Source organism: Zalophus californianus, chromosome 17, assembly GCF_009762305.2.
Source record: "Zalophus californianus isolate mZalCal1 chromosome 17, mZalCal1.pri.v2, whole genome shotgun sequence".
NCBI classification, from domain to species: domain Eukaryota; kingdom Metazoa; phylum Chordata; class Mammalia; order Carnivora; family Otariidae; genus Zalophus; species Zalophus californianus.
This window is the reverse complement of record NC_045611.1, coordinates 13,513,516-13,534,142: the sequence shown is the minus strand read 5'-3', so window position 1 is coordinate 13,534,142 and position 20,627 is coordinate 13,513,516. Positions and strand designations below refer to the sequence as shown.

General features: G+C 40.2%; 1 protein-coding gene across 2 annotated transcripts in view; it reads left to right on the top strand.

Annotated features, from left to right (window-relative positions):
• The first annotated feature begins 7,217 nt into the window (after positions 1-7,217).
• HYDIN (HYDIN axonemal central pair apparatus protein) overlaps positions 7,218-20,627 on the top strand; it is a 342,401-nt gene continuing 328,991 nt past the window's right edge. For both annotated transcript variants that reach the window (XM_027618048.1, XM_027618049.1), the window contains exon 1: positions 7,218-7,305. The gene's annotated coding sequence lies outside the window, so the exon portion shown is untranslated. The remainder of the gene's footprint in view (positions 7,306-20,627) is intronic.

Sequence of the window (20,627 nt, the reverse complement as noted above, 5' to 3'; positions counted from 1 at the left end):
GCTGTGATTCCTGTGAAAATGTAAAATATCCAGAGACACCCCTCTGAATTCACTGTGGTACCCTGAGGTGCCTCAGCACACAGTTTGAGAACTGTGGCGCTAGACCAAGGCAAGATATAAAGCCAGCTTGAGGCAGATTAGTGGCCAGAGAATTGGAAAGAAGGGGGAAATTTTGAATATGTGGAGAAGTGAAAAATTGAAGTGAAAAATTTGGATCAGGGAAAACTGGTCCAAAAATGGACCATTGTGGGGATGGAGGAAAGAGGTCTGGAAAATGAAATTTGGGGCCTGGAAGATTGGAGAACTCCCATGTGGTAGATGGCTTTAAGGACTCTCGCTTTTTTTTTTTTTTTTAAGATTTTATTTATTTATTTGACAGAGAGAGCGAGAGCAGGAACACAAGCAGGGGGAGTGGGAGAGGGAGAAGCAGGCTTCCCGCGGAGCCCGGAGCCCGATGCGCAGCTTGATCCCAGAACCCTGGGATCATGACCTGAGCCGAAGGCAGACGCTTAACGACTGAGCCACCCAGGTGCCCCAGACTCTCACTTTCTTGAGAATGACCATAGTCCTTCATACAGGAGTGGCCCTGGCCACCATACCATTCAGTGCGACTCATCTCTAGCAGATGATTCAACTGGAGGAGTATGTTGCACTTGAGTCAGCCTAAGCCAGTTGGATTTTCTCTTGCAAGAATTTGGAATTAAAACTTAGCATGTTCATTTCCTATGACTGCAGCAACAAATTACCACTAATTAGGTGGCTTCAAACAACAGAAATTTATTCTTTCACAGTTCTGGAGACCAGAAGTCTGAAATCAAGGGACAGGCAGGCCTGTACTCACTTTGGAGGCTCTGGAGAGAACCCTTCCTTGCCTTTTCCAGTTCTGGTGGCTGGTGGTTGTCCTTGGCTTCCTTGTCCATACCACTCCAATCTCTGCCTCTCCAGTCACATTCCTACCTCCTCTTTATGTGTCTATGACTTCTCCCATTCTGTCTCTTACAGGGTCGGTAGGTTTAAGGTTCACCTGGATAATTTGGGATAATCTCCTATCTCAAGACCCTTAATCACATCTGCAAATACCTTTTTTCCAAATAAGATAGCATTCACAGGGTATGGGTATCGGGATGTGAACATACCTTTTTCAAAGCCACCATTTAATCCACCACACTTGGAGACTTAGGGATGCTCGGGCACTAAGAGGATGGGTATGCGGGGCACTGGGATGACTGTTTTGTAAGATTTGGTAGAGGATAGAGAGAGACAGGTCTAAGGTGAAGGGGAAAAATGACACAGGTATCTATTGAGAAGTAGGGACATTTGGGCCCAGTGAAAGATAGGCAGACAGAGGGACCAGCCCTGCTTTGGTTCTGTTTAATTTTCCACTTCTTGGTTCCTGTCCCCCAGGAAGCCCAGCTGCCCTCAGGATCTATGATTTAGGTGAATTCTTCAATTAATTCTCCAACTGGCTTAAACTAATTGGACTGGGTTTCTTTAATTTACAGCCAAGAGCCTTGATGAAGGTGAAATAGCAGAAGGGTGGGGTGATGGGTCTCAATTTTGGCAAACCTTCAGTCTTCTTAAGGCTGTGATTTATGCTACCCAAGCATCAACAGGAAATTTTGGCAGTGGCTACTCACAAAAGGAGGCTGATTAGTTTTTTTTTTTTTTTTTTACTTAAAACTGTCTCAAAATGTGAGGAATTAAATTTTTTCCCCACAGTAATCCCATTCTACATACTCCTCAGAGCACTTGAGAGAACTGTGTTTCATTTTGAGCTCTAGTAAAGGAGAGCACTCTGGGATTTGCCCAGCATGGTCAGGATACAAAGGGACTGACTCGAACTCATGCCCTGTGAGAAACTGTTGGAGAGACTCCGGTAGTTTAATCTGAAAAATAGAGGACTGGGAAAACCACGATGGATGGTCTTTAAGCTGGAAAAAATTGTCACATAAAAGAGACATAGGAGTCACATTCTGTGTGATTTCAGGAAGAAGTTTTCAAAAATTTTTGCTGTTCAAAAATGGAGTGTCATGATGCTTGATCTTAGGTTTGGGAAAGCGTGGAAAGTAAGTATCCTAAGCAGACAGAAGACTGAGCCCCTTGAAGGCAGGGACTGCATCTTACTTGCTGAGTAGGCTCAGTGCCTTACATAAGCTCAGGCTTAGTGGGTTCTCAGTCAAAGCTTGGTAAAGGGAAGATGAAGAGCAGGAGTTTAAACACAGGCTAAGTATCTTAGTTGGTTTGGGTTGCTATGACAAAAATACTCTACACTGGGTGGGTTAAACAATAGACATTTATTCCTTACGGTTCTGGAAGCTGGGAAATCTAAGATCAAGGTGTCAGCAGGTTCAGTGTCTGCTGAGAGCCCTCTTCCTGTTTTGCAGAAGCTATCTTTTTGCTGTAACCTTACATGGTGGACGGGCTCTAGGGAGCTCTCTGGGGTCTGTTTTATAAGGGCTCTAATTCCATTCATGGGGGCTCCACCCTCCTGATCGAATCACCCGAAAGCCCCACTTCTTAATACCATCACACTGGGGGTTAGTGAATTTTGAATTTTGAATAACGACACAAACATTTAGTCTTTAGCACTGAGCAACTTTCTGGAGGTGATGTCAAAGAGATAGAAAACCAGGACTGAAGGATGGTAAAATGTTAATAAGAATGATAGCTTTCCTTTCTTAAGCCCTTGGTTTATGTTATTATCTTATTTCATCCTCACTGATCCTATTGTACAGATGTGGTCCCTTAACCACAGAGAGGTTATGTAGCAAACTCCACACAGGGAGTAAGTTCAGAACTGGAGTCATGTCAGAATAGTAAGAAAAATCATTGCTCACATATTTTTTTTAAAGATTTTATTTATTTGACAGAGAGATATAGCGAGAGAGGGAACACAAGCAGGGGGAGTGGGAGAGGGAGAAGCAGGCTTCCCGCGGAGCAGGGAGCCCGATGTGGGGCTCGATCCCAGGACCCTGGGACCATGACCTGAGCCGAAGGCAGACGCTTAACGACGGAGCCACCCAGGCGCACCCATTGCTCACATATTATTCTGAAAGTTTTATACACATTGATCTCTACAGCTCTTTACAATGGTGAATCCATGATTTCTGGGTATTTGCCCCCTAAGTTCTTGACCATGGCCCTCCTCTGCATGGGTCCCATGGACCAGGATTGCTGAGGTAGGCTGGGTGGCTTGAGGCCCCAGGGTAACAGGCCTACTTAACCACTCTGAAGTCAAAGGAAGGCTCAATCTTCACTGCTCATTGACCCAATTACTTGCTCACACCTTAGAAAGAACAGGCCCTGGCCTCATCTCTTATCCAATACAAGTGTGAGGTTCTATAGGGGTGAGGCAGATCTAGAATAGAGACAGTCTTCATCCTTCCTGTTGAAGGCAAATAAACGTTAAGTTAATAAAGATCCCCAAATGTGATCTACTTATGAATACCATAATTAGTTTTCAGTGGGATATCCATTTCTAGATGCATGGTTTTTTTGTTTTGTTTTGTTTTGTTTTTTGCATTTGTTTTTTCCTGTGTTGCCTGCCCACCTGTCCATCTGGCACGAAGCACAAGCCAGGCTTTCATCACTGTGCAGTAGCTGCAGATGGACCCTGAAGGAGCAGCAGTTCTCAGCAGCCCCAGAAAGGCCTCTGGGGGATGGGGATTAAATGCTAGTCGCAGGTCTGGCTCCGAGGTGCTCTGTCTTTAGATAATCTGTTTTTCTCCCTGTGATAACATGCACTCTAATCCTTAACTTTATATATCTTCTACTGCTCCGTACACTTCAAAAGTAACACATGTTCCTGCTTATATTTATAGCCCGTCTCTTATTTCTTCTGTATCCCTTAAGTCAGACAAGCATGACTTGTGGGCTGCATCATAAAGCAACTTGATTTTTGTTTTCTAGTTTCTCTTTAAAATGTCTCCAGGGGACAGATTGTTTCCCTGCCCGTGGCTGAACTCAGTCAGATGCCAAGACTTTTATGGACCCTCTTAGGTGTCAAAATCCAGTCTCAGTACAGTTGTTAAAATGTTCTGTCCAAGGTGATAATCAAAACTTTAAAAGTCATGGCTTCCCTCCTTTTTAAGCTTGGGCTGCTGCAAGTAAGAACCCTCCAGCCAGGTAATGAAAGCAGGGTCACCTTCTTCTTTCCTGTTGTCTTCTATTTGGGCTCGTTGCCAACCTCCACACCTGTGCCCCAAGTTGGGCAACTGTTTTCTGGCCTGACTTGGATTAGAGCATGAAGAGGGAGGAAGGAAGAAGGCAGTAAGAACATTGTTATTTGTCTGATACTGCTGTGATTAAGCGGAAACTTCCACCTGGGGGTTACTTTCCAGAGTCTTTCAGAAAGCTTATCCTCATCACCAGGCATCTGTACCCTATTGTTCTCTTAATGCGGCCAAACGCATCTCTCATTTGCCTGGTGCTATGCTTTTCCTTGGCCCCTAGGAACCTGACAATATTCTCAGCTTCCCTCTGCTGAAGTCACTTTGTCCCACCAGATTTTCCTCTTAGAAAGGATCCAAAATGACCCTACACATCTTTCTTGAGCGGCCCATACCTGCTCTATAGAAAACCCTCATGCATTTTTTACCTTGATACATCCTGGGGGAAGGGGGCAGTTGTCCCCAACCAACCAATTTTTGCTTTGCTCGGCTGTCTGCTGACTAGTTCACCCATTTCTTGCCCTTTAGAACTTCCAGGTGGGAGTCAGACGTAAGCCCCCTGATAGGTTAAACTCGCTGGTGGTCCCTGCAAAGCCTCCTTTGTTTTTTGACTGAAACTTAGGAGATGGGGCTCACAGCTCAGTTCTCTTTGAAGAAATCCTCCCCGATCACCAACTCTTGACCCTTTTATTTCTCATGTGTGAAAGACTTAAGAGTTGTCTATTTTCTTTGTAAATTCTTTATCTAGTTCCTCTATTTGAAGTTTGCTATCTACCCTTCCTCAGTTGAAATGTCTATTTTATTTTTTAAAAGTTACTTATTTATTTATTTTAAGTGATCTCTACACCCAGTGTGGGGTTCAAACTCATGATCAAGAGTCACATGCTGTTTCAGCTGAGCCAGCTGGGCGCCCCCTGAAATATCTGCTTTTTTTTTGTTTTTTTTTTTTAAAGATTTTATTTGACAGAGAGAGACACAGCGAGAGAGGGAACCCAAGCAGGGGGAGTGGGAGAGGGAGAAGCAGGCTTCCTGCAGAGCAGGGAGCCCGATGTGGGGCTCGATCCCAGGACCCTGGGATCATGACCTGGGCCGAAGGCAGACGCTTAATGACTGAGCCACCCAGGCGCCCCTGAAATGTCTGTTTTAATATCTGTGATAAGGTATCACTTGTTTATTCAACTAGCATTCAGCTCCCACTAGACCAGTGCTGTCTAATAGAAATATAATGCAGTCCACATACATAATTTAACATTTTGTAGCAATTAGATTAAAAACAAGAAACGAGTGAAAATAATTTTTAATAATCTTGTTTAACCCAATATATCCAAAATATTATTATTTCAATATGAAATCAATATTAAAAATTATTAAGGAGCTATTTTACAGTCTTGTCTTGCACTGAGTGTTTGAAATCTGGAAATTATATATTTGCTCCACATTCCAGTTTGGACCAGCCACAAATGAGTGCTCAATGGTCACAAGTGTCTGGTGGCTACTGTAATAGACAGCACGGCAGTAGACCATGAGCTCTACGGGTAAGACTGGTGTTCTTCTTGGTCATTACTATATACCATAGGCCAAACACTAGATATTTGTGAAATTGAACTGAAATATAATAGAATGAAGAAATTATCCAGGGAATTGTTCAACAGCTTTCCATAGCATAGTCTAAATCACTCAACTCTGCATACATTTAGTTAGCCCACATAGTTTGTAAATTCATTTATTCTACAAGCATTTATGCTTCATAAAGGCAGAGGTGTCTTTGTCTTGTCCCCATGATCCACTGTAGTTTCTAGTTTTGTGATACGGATGTTCACGTAGTCAACGAATACTTATTTAGTGTCCACGCCGGGCCAGTTATTTTAGGTGCTGGGGATCCTGTGTTGAGTAATGTTTGGGTCCTCAGGGAGCTCACAGACAATACAGAGTCACCAGGGCTGTGAAGGAAAGACCAGTGATGTAATAGGGTGTGACCGGGGATGGGCGGGTAAGGGAGGAGGAAGAAGTTGCCAGCCCTTTGAAGAGCCAGGGGAAGGGCAATCTGATCGTCTCTTGCCACGGTCCTACAAGCTGTCTCCTTTTCAGCTACATTGGCCTTTCATTTTCTCTAACATTCAAATTCATTTCTTTTAACTTTCTGTCTCTTTTGTCTGTGTTGCTGTCTTCCTTGCTCTTCTCTAGCCAGTGTCTTCTCACATTTTGGCTCAAATGCCATCTCCTCAAGTGTGAACCTCTCTGACCACCCTGTCTATGGGGCATGTTACCTTAGACACTTCCTGTCCTATCACAACATTTTATTTATTATCATAAACTGAAACGATCTTGCTTATTCATCTGTTGTCTCCCACACCACAAGGAAAACTCTTAAGAAATTAGGGACTTTGTCTTCACAGTTGCTATACTCCAGTGGCTAGAAAGGCGCTTCTATGACAACTGTATGACTCATAGTTAGTGATCAATAGATATTTATTGAATGGATGAATGAAAGAAAGTCAAGAGTTAGTTAAAGTCTTTTGGAGATATCTCAAGGCAGGATATGAATGAGGCCACAGTCTAAATGAAGTCCGGGAGGAACCACACTGTTTTTAATAATCGGTGGTCTCTGGGAAGGAAGATGGTGTTAATGCAAATAGAAATTCTTCTTTTGGACGTCTGGGGTTCTGGTTCTGGCTCCTTTGAGAATCTATAGTTATGGACCATCCTACTGCGTAAGTGGACATAGACTTTTACATATAAACTTAAAGGAGTTCATGGACATTTTACCTGAAGATAAAATTGGCGTCAAGTTAAAAATTTCTGTGGAAATGAGAACCCTCACAGTAACAAAGAGAGACAGATGTTTTATGAGATAATGCATGGAGCACCTTTCAAGAGCCAGGACGGGTGCCTGCTGGAGGGTGCCTTTAGGGAGAGAGGGTGTCTGAAGAATTCCTGAAAACCAAGTTCATTTCCACCAAATAGCGCTGCGCAGCAGTTGCTAAGGACGCTTGCCTTCTCCAATCACGCTGCGGCTTGCTCGGCTGCCCGGTGCACCGCGGTTGCTGTGGCAACGGATGGCAACAGCTGCGTCCCGGACGCTGGAGGAGAGCCGTCGGCTTGGAGCCTGGTGCGGAGCTCCTTGGCTGCGGCGCCTGTGAGTTGGACGCAGGGTCTTGGTGGGGAACAGCACACAGAATGGGCAGGCAGTCGCAGGTGTACCAGGGTTGGAGGTCCTTGCGGTGATCACGGGGTCACAGTGCGAGGGGCTTAGGGACTGGCCGGGGCATCCCCTCCTCATGTTCCCACCCTTCATCTGAGGGGTTCCCCAAGCTTTCCAGGCCCCTTCTTATTCCGGTTAAAATAGCAGAACCTCCGACCTTGGTGTTCACTTTGCTCCTAACTTCTATTTAGCCGCGAGGCCTCGGGCCAATCATTTTCCGTATTTTCTCGCCCAGCTAGGGTGCCACGCCTCCACCCCTCCATTCCCTCCCCATTTCCTTCCCAGGAAGACTGTAAGGATCAATGACTGACCATTGCACCCTCAGGTGTACTTCTCCTCTAGGGTTACACTTCGTAGCCATGGCCCTGTGAAGTGATTTTAATGATTAGTCGGCCTTTACTGTGGAGCATTCTGGGTTCAGAGAGTGTCGCATGATGACAGCTAGTGAGTGGTCGTTGCTAAGACTCTTAATCACCACCTATGCTGGATACCAGGTGTATTGTCCTCTGTGTGTGCTCACTTGTTTACCTTGGATTTGTTTCTTGCTCCTTTCCTCTACTGGGTCTTGTCCTTTTTGTTTCGTAATATTTCAAATACTATGTATTTTATCAAGATGATTCTTCCCCACTCTTCTTTACTCCGTAAAGTAACTGAAGTCCTACTTCATGTCCAGGACTAAGGTAGGTGTTTTGCTGGAAAGAAAAAAAATACTGTTACCCACAGGATCTATGTGCCCTTGATGAGGTTATATGGTGGAGTCACATTTTACTGTATTAGGTTCAGAAGTCAGTGCTAAGATCAAAATTGGATGCAGTCAAAAATATCCCTGGACAGTCCCTTTAAATCCCCTCCAGCAATCCAATTCAGAAATTGAGCCACTGAAAAGCTTTCATTCTGAGAATATTTAAAATTCTAATTTATAAACTTTTCCTATATGTCTCCATAAATTAGTAGAAGGATAAATTTATCAGTCCATTATGTCTTTATTCTAAATTTTGCTGTGGCCCACATTTCATACTTCAGTTTCTTTCCTGGCAATTTTGAGGAGGCCGGCTCCGTTTGAAGGGCTACCTGGACATCACTCTTTGCTTATTGGGCTGGTAAATCCTTAGTATCCTTCATGGTACCTTCCATGGTGTCCCCAGTGCGCACTGGACTGACAGACTGTTCCAGCAGTGATGGCACCGACACTAGCATTTTCAGGACTGTCTCACCTCATCCTCCAACCCACTGACCAGAACAGCAAAGACAACCACCCAGCTCTTTATTTTATTTTTATTAGTTTGTTTCTTTTTAACCACCCAACTCTTTAAAGGATTATTTTTCTATGTTTTGATTTAGCTAAGTATGAATATAGTTGAAATTCCATCATCCCCATTGATGTAACTCTCTTGGGGTCTTATTTTAGAGATTGTGTTTGCTCTGCATAGGCATCAACATTTGATATTTCCAGTGTTTGAAGAGTTTGCCTTTCTGATGGGAAAATAATGGTTATCACTTTGTTATAATTCACATTTGCCAGATTACCAGTGAAATCGAGCGGTTTATGTCTGTTGACCCTTGATAACTGGTCTTCTGGAGATTGCCTGTCTTTATCTTTCCCCATTTTAAATGATCTGTCCTTTTTGTATTGATTTGTAGAATTACTGTACACACCCTGGATATTGATACTTTGTAGGCTATGTTGAAATATAAATTAAATTAGTATTTTCTCGTAGTATGTTCTTAGTTATTTTTTAAGGTCAGGTTGATGATGTATAATTTATATACTATGTAATTCACCTCTTTTAGGTGTACAGTTCCATGTTTTTTGAAAAATATATAGTCATGTAACCATATCAATATATGGAATGATTCCATTAGCTCAAAAAGTTCCCTTGTACCCAGTTGTAGTCAATCCCCTTTCCCTACCTCCAGCCCCTGGCAACCAATGATCTGATTTCTGTTTCTGAGTTTTCCAGAATATCATGTAAATGGAATCATAAAATATATAGCACTTTTTGTCTGGCTTGTTTTATTTAACACATTGATTTTGAGATTTATCCACGCTGTCACATGTAACAGTAGTTCATTCCTTATTGCTGAGTGCTATTCAGTTGAATGGATGTACCACCAGTCGATGGACTTGGGGTTGCCTCCAGCATTTGGTGATTATGAATAAATAAAGTTATTGTAAACATTCACATACAGGTCTTTGTATCAACATATGTTATGCTATTTTGGATAAACACCCAGAGTGGGATTGCTAGGTTCTGTGGTAAGTTTGTGTTTAATTTTATAAGAAACTGCCAAACTGTTTTCCAAGTGACTGTACCATTTTGCACTTCTGCCACCATAGTACGAGAGTTTTGCTTGCTCTACAACCTTGCCAGCAGGTGACAGTTCTGTTAATTTTAGTTATTCTTGTAGTTGTGTATCTCAGTCTGTTTTTGATTTTCATTTCCTTGATGGCTAATAATGTTAAACAACCTGTGCTTATTACTCTCTTTTGTCTTAGGTGAAGTTTCTGTTCATATCATTTGCCCCTGTCCTATTCGGTTGTCTTCTTACTGAGTTGTCTTTTGAAGTCAATTTTTTTTTTAATTTTGAGGAAGTCCAATTTATCACTGTTTTCTTCCATGGATTATGCTGTTTAAAGCTCTTTGCCTAACCCAAGGTGACACTGATTTTCTTCTCTGTTTTCTCCTCAAAGTTTGATAGATTTATGTTTTACATTTTATTTCATTTTCATTGTTTTAAAATTGTTTCATTTTAATCATTTTATTGTTTTGTTATTTCATTTTATTTTATTTGTATATGAGCAAACTTAGCTTTATTTTGGGGAGGGTATAATACCTCTGACTTGTGTGTGAGAATGATTCATATAATCATTATTTGTTTTTATTTGTTATTATTTGTTATTATTTGTTATTAATTAGTGGAATAGTTTCACAAACTTCAAAATAGTTTTGAGAATGTTTTTCCACATTAGCAGCAAAAACATTTAGAACATGATAACTCTCATCAAATTTGAAAGAAGCCCGCATAGCTTGTGAGTACTGCAGTCATGTTTTAACTGATACACTTTGGGATCTGTGTAAAGTAGAGATTCTTGACCCTGGGAATGTGGACCTTTAGATTTTATGTTTATGTTCATCTCTTCTGGGGACGGTGTTCAGAGCTTTTATCCGATTCCTAGTGGGACTGAGACCTCAAAGGTCAAAGATTACTGGTTTAGAATGAGCACATGTCAGAGCACAGGGGATAGTAATACACTCGATCATGGTTGCTATCATTGAAAGTGAAGAAATAACCATTTCCTGCAGGCAGTCTCTTCTCAAATGATTCCTTCCAAGATCTGTTCCCTCATTAACACTGCAGAGGCACTTAGCATTTGGTTGCTCTTATATAAAAATGTCTTGCAAGGGGAATGAGGGCTTGAAATAGGCAAAAATGATTGTCGAATCATGGCTGGGAGGATTTCAGTTAGGGCAGAGAAGGGTAAGTGAGAAATTGACAAATCACCAGATGCCTCCACTGTGATTTCATTTGAAAAACTGTGCAGTCTTTTCATTTCTTTGAGGATTTAAAGTGCTTAAGTTCTGATTTTTTTTTTAAGAGTCATAGTTACCCCTTATGATGGTAGGAAAGAAGAGTGGGCTTTTAAAAAATGTTCTTGACTTAAAAAAAATGTTCTTTGCTTGGTTGAAAGGCTTGTCAGAAAGTATATGATCTTGTCAAAGTAGTGATCATCTTCTTACAATGAATACCATAGAGTCAACTTGGTTGACTTTAAAGAAAAGTTAGTGTGAAATGACTAAGGAAGAAATCTCTTGTGATTTCTTGGCAGTTCATAAATCTCCTGCATTTTATTTGGCATCTTCTTGCTTTAGTAGGCTATCTAAAATGTCCTGAATGTAAGGTTGCTCTAATAACATTACGATCTGACTGCGTCTGTGTCTGTTTTTATTTCTTTAAACCACTATTGTAAGCTCAAGTTAAATAACTTTGCCTAATTCTATGTTCTGTACAACTATGTTGTTGATGCTTGTTTTTATTATAAACAATCCACCCAAGTTTGTAGCCGTGGCTTTGAAAAATCCCTAATTAAAATAAATTTCAAGGTTAAGCTATTTTTATTCATGCCTGAAAACAATTACCAATACTTGTGGCTCCTAAAATAATAACAGTGTTGTAAGCATATTTCAAAACCAGGAAGGCAGAGATTTGTGTTTATGAAAGCCAAAAAATTAGTCTTGCAATACTTTGGAATGTCCCTGGTAATTAATTATAGGTGATGTGTATTATATGGAACCTCAAAGATTTTAGCAGGGAAGAAAGGGGGCCTGATGTATTTCATTTCTGATATAATTCCTGTCACTCTCAGAGGGAATTAAAGTTTAATAAAAAGGAATAACAGAGGGATATAATCTAAGAATAGTAATTAATAACTTTTGCTTTACCAGAATGAGATTCCATAATAAATGGTAGGCTGTCATTTGCTAAATCATGAAATATTGTAGAGGGAAAAGGCAACATACTCTTCCATGATATGGCTCATCATGTTAGAACTGTTAGTGTTAGGGGAGTTTTGTACTTGTTAAGCATTTGTGTTTTTACATCACTGCTTGTAATTATAATTAAACAGATGGTTCCTGAAAAGATAGTATGTTCTTAGCAATTAAAACCATGGCAAGCAGCTTTTCCTCTTCCCCAACATACAATTAAACTGAATGGAATCACACACCCTATGGGTTCTTCAGAGGAAAGGTTCTGTGCAGATTCAAGTAGATTAGTATTCTGTTCCCCAGCCCTGTCATCTTGCCCCTGCAAACTGAGAGCTTTGCAGCTGCAGAGGACTTCCAAACATGGATTTTAGGAAGCAGTTACCCCTTCTCTGCTTTCTCTCTGAATCCTACTATTGCCATAGGGAGATTGATAGATTATGTTTTTATTTTTCATTTTTTAAATTATTTTTTAAAAAGATTTATTTATTTGAGAGAGAGAGAGAGAGAGAAAGCATGAGTGGGAGGGCCAGAGGGAGAGAGAATCTCAAGCAGACTCCATGCTGAGCGCGGAGCCAGACGTGGGGCTCAATCCCAGGACCCTGAGGCAGTGGCCTGAGCCGAAACCAAGATTCAGACGCTCAACCGACTGTGCCACCCAGGTGCCCCTGATAGATTCTGTTCTTAAATGGGATCTTTGGAACAGTTTCTAACAACCATTGGATGTGTTATATCTTACATGGCTTTCTAAATTCTGGTCGCTCAGCTAGCTCATGAAATTCCTCAAAGGCACAGGAAAATTAGACTTTTTTTTTTTTCTTAAGACAATGAATGTTGACGTGTTTGCTTGTGAAAAAATTCATTTCAGAATTTTTATCTAAAGAATACAGAATTTACTTTGGATTCTAGGAAAACCAAATTCTGATTCATTTACGATTCCTATTACAACAAGGAAACTTTAGGAGATTTTTTCAACAAGGATTCAGCACCCCGTGAAATATTTCACCATTTTAAATATAGCTTTGTGGCCACTGGTCCCTCCTTTGAACCAGCCCCCAGCAGTGTTAATGGGTCTCCCCCAGAGCAGTGCAGTTTGAGCCTGTGGTGCTCTGTTCACAGATGAAACCTTGGAAGAAGTGTTTTGTTTGCACGAGCACAAATAGGCCCAAATATACTTTCAATGATTTTAGGTACAGGCTTTTGTGCCCACAAGTAAGCAGTTATTTGCTGGGGTAATTAACCATCTGCACCTTATTAGGGGAGTGCAGCTGGCTAATTATGCCCAGTGCCATAGGGCAGGTTCATCTTCTCATCTGCATAAGAAGCAGATTTGCAGCAAAGGACACTGACCTTTACAAATGAGTCCCTAAATTTAACCAGTTCAGCTGGAGGTCACCACTCATGGATCTTTGTTTTGTTTTGTTTTGTTCAGAAGTGAAATTTATATATGGGTAATGATATTTCTATTTGTAAAGCAATTAATACAGAACCATAAGACAGCCATATTATTATGAGCCAGGGACAATGAGATTCCTGCTGAGTTCAGATTGTTTTGGTTCCTCATTTTGAAAAAGTAGAACATCAATATGGATGTACGTGTATTCGTGAACTTGTACGGAGACTTCAAATGAGGTAAATTGGCATATTAACTGTTTCAGATTCATTTTCAGCAATGGTTGTACATTATTCTTGTATCCATCCCATAGTTGTACATTATTGGAAGGATTGGTGGAGGAAACAGCAGAATGCTGGAGAGCTGAATCTTACATTTCAGGGCAGTTTAAGTTCACAGACAGTGCTAACTAAGTGTGAAGGAGATCTGCTAGGGTGAACTTCCCATATTTGTCTAAAATTGTCCTTAATTCGCCCCTATTCCTGAAAGATATTTTTGCTGGTTATAGAATTAAAAAATGGCAGTTTTTTCTTCCAGCACATTTGAATTCATCATTCTATCATCTGGCTTCCACTGTATTGATAAATTAGCTCTCAATGTAACCATGGCTCTGTTGAAAACAATCTTTTTTATTGGCTCTTTTACTAATTTTTCTCTATTTTTGGTTTTCTTCACCCTCTCAAAGATGAGTCCAGGTATGGATTTTTTTTCTCCATCTATGTAGCTTGGGATTTGATGGGCTTTTTGAACCTATATATTGGTCTTTTCCAACATTGCAATAGATTTCCCAGCTATTAGTTTTCACTTACCACCTCTGACTCCTCTCCTGTCACTCGAGGCTCTCATGATGTCAGGTCTCTGTCCTTCATGTCTCTGACCTCCCTTGTGTGTTTTATTTTCCTCTGTCACTCCAAGTACTGACCTGCCTAATTCTTCTGATCCATTTTCTAGTTCAGTCATGTTCTCTCCAGCTGTTTAAAATACGCTTTTTACTTTTCTGAAGAAATTTCTAAATTTAGTCTCTGTATCTTTCATTGCTAGATATCCTATTTAAATCTTTTTCAAATCTGCTGTACAACTCCCCCACAACAGCATTTTGATTTAAAAAAATTTTCAAACCTAAAGAAAACTTAAAGTAATTTTACCAAATACCCTTTACTTGGATCCATCAGTTGTCATTACCATTTTCACATTTGCTTTTGCTCTCTCTCTCTTTCTTTTGAACCATTTGAAAGCAATATATGACTTACAGAGGGAGGGGTCATGACACTGCTCCTTTATGTAGTTAGCAGGTATTTGCTAAGATTAAGAACATTCTTTTACGTAACCACAATGCTGTTATCATAGTCTATAAACTTAAGATTGATACAGTATTGTCTGATATACACTCCATGTTCGTATTTCCCCATATTTTTAAAGATTTTATTTATTTATTAGAGAGAGTGCCCTCATGAGCACAAGCAGGGGGATGGGTAGAGGGAGAGGGAGAAGCAGTCCTCAATGAAGAACTCGATCCCAGGACCCTGGGATCATGACCTGAGCCAAAGGCAGATGCTTAACCAACTGAGCCACCTAGGCGTCCCTCCCCAATTTTTCAATAATGTTTTTTATAGTGGTTTTAAAAAATGAAATCCTGGATCCAGTCAAGGATTGTATGCTATATTGAACTATGAAGCTTTTTAGTTCCCTTTAATGTAGAACAGTTCCCTTGACATTTGGTGGTGGTGGGGTGTTTGTTGGGTTTTGTTTTTCAGGACATTGGCATTTTTGGAGTCCACTTGTTTTACAGAATTGCTGTAATTTTTAAAAAATGGATTCATGTGCCCTGAAGATATCTTCAGGTTTATCTTTTAGTTCTTCAAACGGTAAAAACACAGTTGTTTTATAGTCTGTATCTAGTAAGTTCCCTATATGAAACTTTGATGATCTTTCTGACATTTGTAGTTTCTGCTAATTTTGTTTATGGTGTCTAGTTTTCTTGTTTGCTTATTTCTGTTCCTCATTGTCCTTAAAATATTATTTGTAGGGATTTGTAGTTTTTGAGGTCTGGTATTGATGATGCCTTCCTTGATAGTAGAATTATATTTGCTTCTGTCAGGCACCTCAGGATCTGTTAATCTGGGACTACCCTAGAGCTAGCTCATGGCTTGAAGTTCTCTAGCCAATTTAGTGGATGGACTTGGGCTGCAATTTTGAGTCAGAAGTGGCCTCAACTTTTGGGATTTTTTTTACTTTTTCTTTTTCTTCTCTTTCTCTGCTTAGCACCATGACAAGTTCTACTGTGGCTTTCTGGGGATGGTGATGGCGTGGCCAGTTTTAATTTTGGGTCCCAGCCTAGGGTGAAAAGATTTCTCATTATACTTCCCATCTTGAGCAGTCTCTAATCATTGACTTCTATCTCATTGCCCAGCAAGGCCACCAAACAAAGCCCCAGTTTTTCAAGATTAGCAAATGCCCTGGGGCAGAAGCAGCTATGGAATTTTAGTGCTTCACTTACTTCTCTGGTGTTTGATTGCATTTAGATTGTGGTCTGGTAATTGCTCACTATATTGATAACCTTTTAATACTTTTAGGGAAATTAACATTTTTTTCACCTAAAGTTTTTAGTAGTATTCACATGAATCGTTGGTTCAACCAACTGTTATCTGCCCTTACTGGAAATGGAAGTTCTCTTTAATTTTAGGAGAAAAATTTATTTTTGTCCTTATTAGAAATGTAGGCTGGATATAGGTATTTTTCATACTATTGTAATGGAAATCGATCTGGCCAAGCTCTGTGACACCAACACACTAAGAAATTCCCAGTCAGTATTTACCAATGTGATAATGAAAGAAGAAAAATGACCCTGTTATACTCCAGACAGCTCAGGTACAGTTTTATAGTATGCAGCCAATCTCTGTCATTGGTTTTCATTATTGAATTCTGTTATGGCAGCCATCCAGTATGAATTAAAAGAATTACATTTGACATTTTAATAAAAGGTAGACATAAAGCATTTAACAAGTAGCTGCTGGTGAGGATGTATGAGCCAGTGTTTAGTGTTGAAAGCACTCAGTTTGAGCAGGGTCAAGCTAACTTGCTGCTCATCATAACTTGCTCCTGGGAATTACCACATCCCTAATGGCTGGCAGAGATTGATGAAAGCCCTGGTCCCTTTCTTCACTGATGTTACTTGGAGCCCTGGAAGGGTCAATGAGTGAATCCAGGTTTGCGCTAATATGTATGGCTGGCTTTCTTAAAGGGATTCTAAATATTTTTGTGAAAGGAAATTTGATTCCCAGACATTATTTTTGTCAGAGGGATTTGGTTAACAAATAAGATCACTTTTTTTAATTTATTTTTTTAATCAACATATAATGTATTGTTTGTTTCAGGGGTACAGGTCTGTGATTCATCAGTCTTACACAATTCACAGCGCTCACCATAGTATAAGCCCTCCCCAATATCCATCACCCAGCCACCCCATCCCTCCCACCCCCCTCCACTCCAGTAACCCTGTTTGTTTCCTGAGGTTAGGAGTCTCTTAGGGTTTGTCTCCCTCTCTGGTTTCGTCTTACTGCATTTTTCCCTCTCTTCCCCTATGATCCTCTGTCTTGTTTCTCAAATTCCACATATTAATGAGATCATATGATAGTTGTCTTTTTCTGATTGACTTATTTCACTTAGCATAATATCCTCTAGTTCCATCCACATTGTTGCAAATGACAAGATTTCATTTTTTGATGACTGCATAATATTCCATTGTGCATATACACACACACACACACACACCACATCTTTATCCATTCATCTGTTCATGGACATCTAGGCTCTTTCCATAGTTTGGCTCAAATAAGATCACTTTTAAATAATGTTTGCAAAGAACTCTAATTTGTTAATACTTAGAGGAAATGCATGTAAAATGTACCAGTTTTCTGTAAAGAATTTTCCCTGTAACCCTCTATAGGGTTATATACTTCTTTAAAGTATGAAATGAAGTATTTCTAGTTATCTCTTCTGGACCCAGATGACCCAGAATTTTTGGATCCATGTGAACTTCTGCAGAGACCTTGCTATGTGCTAGTTTTATTCACATGTGGACTTGGGAAGAGCAGAATTATTTGTGTATGGAATTCCCTGTCTTGTGTTACCCAATCTAAATAACTAATGACTTTTCATGATTTCCAGATTTTTAGGCATCCTGGATGGTATATCCTGGATGGTACCCTGATGGTTCAGATGAATTAGTCTATGCATTATATAGAAGTGCAAAATGTATAAGCTTATTCTCTTCTATACTAATAGAAGTAAGGCATTTTCAACTGGCTTTGGAAATAGCAACTTACACCATCACGTATTACTTATTTGCAAGTCTTCCTAATAAACCCCAGGAGTAAATTTTAAGTAAATGTATGATTCCTAAAAATATAACAATTATCACTAGAGAGTGCTAGGTTTCAAGTAATAGAAACTTAGTTCAAACTTCAATACAGCTTAATTAGAATAAAGAATTTATTAATCCATTTAGTTAGGACACTAGGATGGCTGATAAAATCAAGATGAACCAACTGTATCAGGGCCTCAACGTTTAGAACCGCTTTCTTTTTCTTTTCTTTTCTTTTTTTTTTAAGATTTTATTCATTTGTCAGAGAGAAAACACGAGCACAAGCAGAGGGAGTGGCAGGCAGGGGGCGAAGCAGGCTCCACACTGAGCAAGGAGCCCAAGGTGGGACTCAATCCCAGGATCCTGGGATCATGACCTGAGCTGAAGGTAGACACTTTTTTTTTTTTTTAAGGTTTTATTTATTTGACAGAGAGAGACACAGCGAGAGAGGGAACACAAGCAGGGAGAGTGGGAGAGGGAGAAGCAGGCTTCCCGCGGAGCAGGGAGCCCGATGTGGAGCTCGATCCCAGAACCCTGGGATCATGACCCGAGCTGAAGGCAGATACCTAACGACTGAGCCACCCAGGTGCCCCTGAAGGTAGACACTTAACCAACAGATCCACCCAGGCGTCCTTAGAACTGCTTTTAATGGCAGTATAATTCACTCATATTCATCATTCTTTCCTCCTGTCATCTATCCATCCTGCTCATATTTCTGCTTTTATCTCCTTGGCTTTTTTTTTTTTTTTTTGCAAAAAAAGCTTCTTCCATGTAGTGGGGAAGATGGCTTTCAATAGCTTTAAATTCATTTTCACCCCAGCAGACCCGAGGAAAAGAATTCCCTTTCTCATTGTCCAGCTATCATTAAAGGGAAGGATTCTGACTGACATTATTAGAGTCCCATGCTCGTACCCAAGACCAATAAGAGCATAGGAGAATTGGATACGATGATTGGCCAGGTCTCTCTACCTTTTCTGGACAGGACAGTGGCTTCTTACAGGAAGAAGGAGAACTGGGGTGTGGGGAGAATTATACTAGACAGCCAAAAGAAATCCTTTATAAAAGTAGATTATTAAAAGGAGTTAAAAGCTGTTGGAGAGTATTCCTAATTGAGTACGCATTTCTTGAATCCAAGTAAGATAAATAGATTTGAGAAAATGATCTACTAAACCCATTGTGGGCATATGAGAAATTATTTTCTCATGTTAGAAAATTCCCCAATTAGAATAATTGATACAGCACACTAGAGGAAAGGACAGTTGAATTAGGGATTGTTGTGTTAGGAAAAGAAATTAACATACCCAATATTTTCCTTTGCTTATATTTCTTCCACAAAAGAGTCACAAAGAAATGGTAGACTGCAGCTTTTTATTTATTTATTTATTTTTAAAGATTTATTTATTTATTTATTTGAGAGAGAGAGAATGAGAGATAGAGAGCACGAGAGGGAAGAGGGTCAGAGGGAGAAGCAGACTCCCTGCCGAGCAGGGAGCCCGATGCGAGACTCGATCCCGGGACTCCGGGATCATGACCTGAGCCGAAGGCAGTCGCTTAACCGACTGAGCCACCCAGGCGCCCAGACTGCAGCTTTTTAAAAAAATTATTTTTAAATTTTGATAAACCAGCAGGAGGGGGCCATTACATCTGTTGTTGATATTAAAATATGAGTAAGCCCTCATTGATTTGATGGTTAAATCCAAAATAAGGAATTTTAGTTATCAATGAATGGTAATTTAAGTATCTCTTCTTCATTGCAACAATTCATAAATACATATGCATTCATAAGAAGCTTATAAAATAGTTCTCCTTGAGTGATGTGTGTATGGTGTGAATTGAAACAAATTCTCCAAATGAACATTTATCATGTGTAACAGCTGTAGAAGTCAGAGGCATTCTGTTTGTATTTCTGCAAGCCAACTGGTCTTTAAAATCTGGTGGTAACAGAATCAATGGTATGGAAAATAGAAGTTATTATATTTTAATAAAGCAAACATGGATTTAAAATAACTTATCTGTTATGTTTACATTAGCATATTTGACAAAATCAAATAAGACCATCAAAAACTGCTTTTGCAAGTTTTGATCTAAATGGTTCTCAAGTTATTCATGTTATGGTTACACAATACAAATAATAGATAGACTGCAATTATTTATAATGAATTCACTTTGTCGAGAGATTGTGGCCGCAGAATACAGCTCAGATGACACTTGTGTCAAAGAACATTAATTGGCTCAGATAGCTCAAAAGTTCCTGGCTGGATCTAAGGATTTAAATGATGTCATCAGAATTCAGGCTTGTGGCACTGTTTTCATGTGTGGCTTCATTCTTTTCTTTAATTTTTTTTATTTAAAGATTTTTATTTATTTATTTGTTTGTTTATTTATTTATTTGAGAGAGAGAGTGTGTGAAACAGCATGAGAGGGGAGAGGGTCAGAGGGAGAAGCAGGCTCCCCGTTGAGCTGGGAGCCTGACGTTGGACTGGATCCCAGGACTCCGGGATCATGACCTGAGCCACCCAGGTGCCCCTCCTGTGTGGCTTCATTCTTAACAGCCTCTCTCCTCTCATAGGGGCAAGTGGGCTGCCAGGAGTTTCAAGCTCATATCCCACCTTTTGGCAACCTCAATGGAAAGAAAGCATGCCTCTTTTTCAGCAGTTCCAATAAAGTCAGAATTAAGCCTCACTGGCTCTGATTGGTTTGACTTTAGTCATTTGCCATGTCCAGAACCAATCACTATGGCCAGAGAGATGTGATATTGGGATAAGCCACTCCTGGATTGGGGTAAGGAGTGGCGTGCTTCCCTGAGGAAAAGTGATATTGATCCCTGAAGAAGGGTAAATAGATGCAGGGTAGTCAAAACTTATAAATATCTGACAAATGATTCATTTTCATAATGAAGATACCTTTGAGGGGGCACCTGGGTGGCTCGGTTAAGCATTCAACTCTTGATTTTGGTTCAGGTTATAATCTCATGTGGTGGGTGTTCAACTCTTGATTTTGGTTCAGGTTATGATCT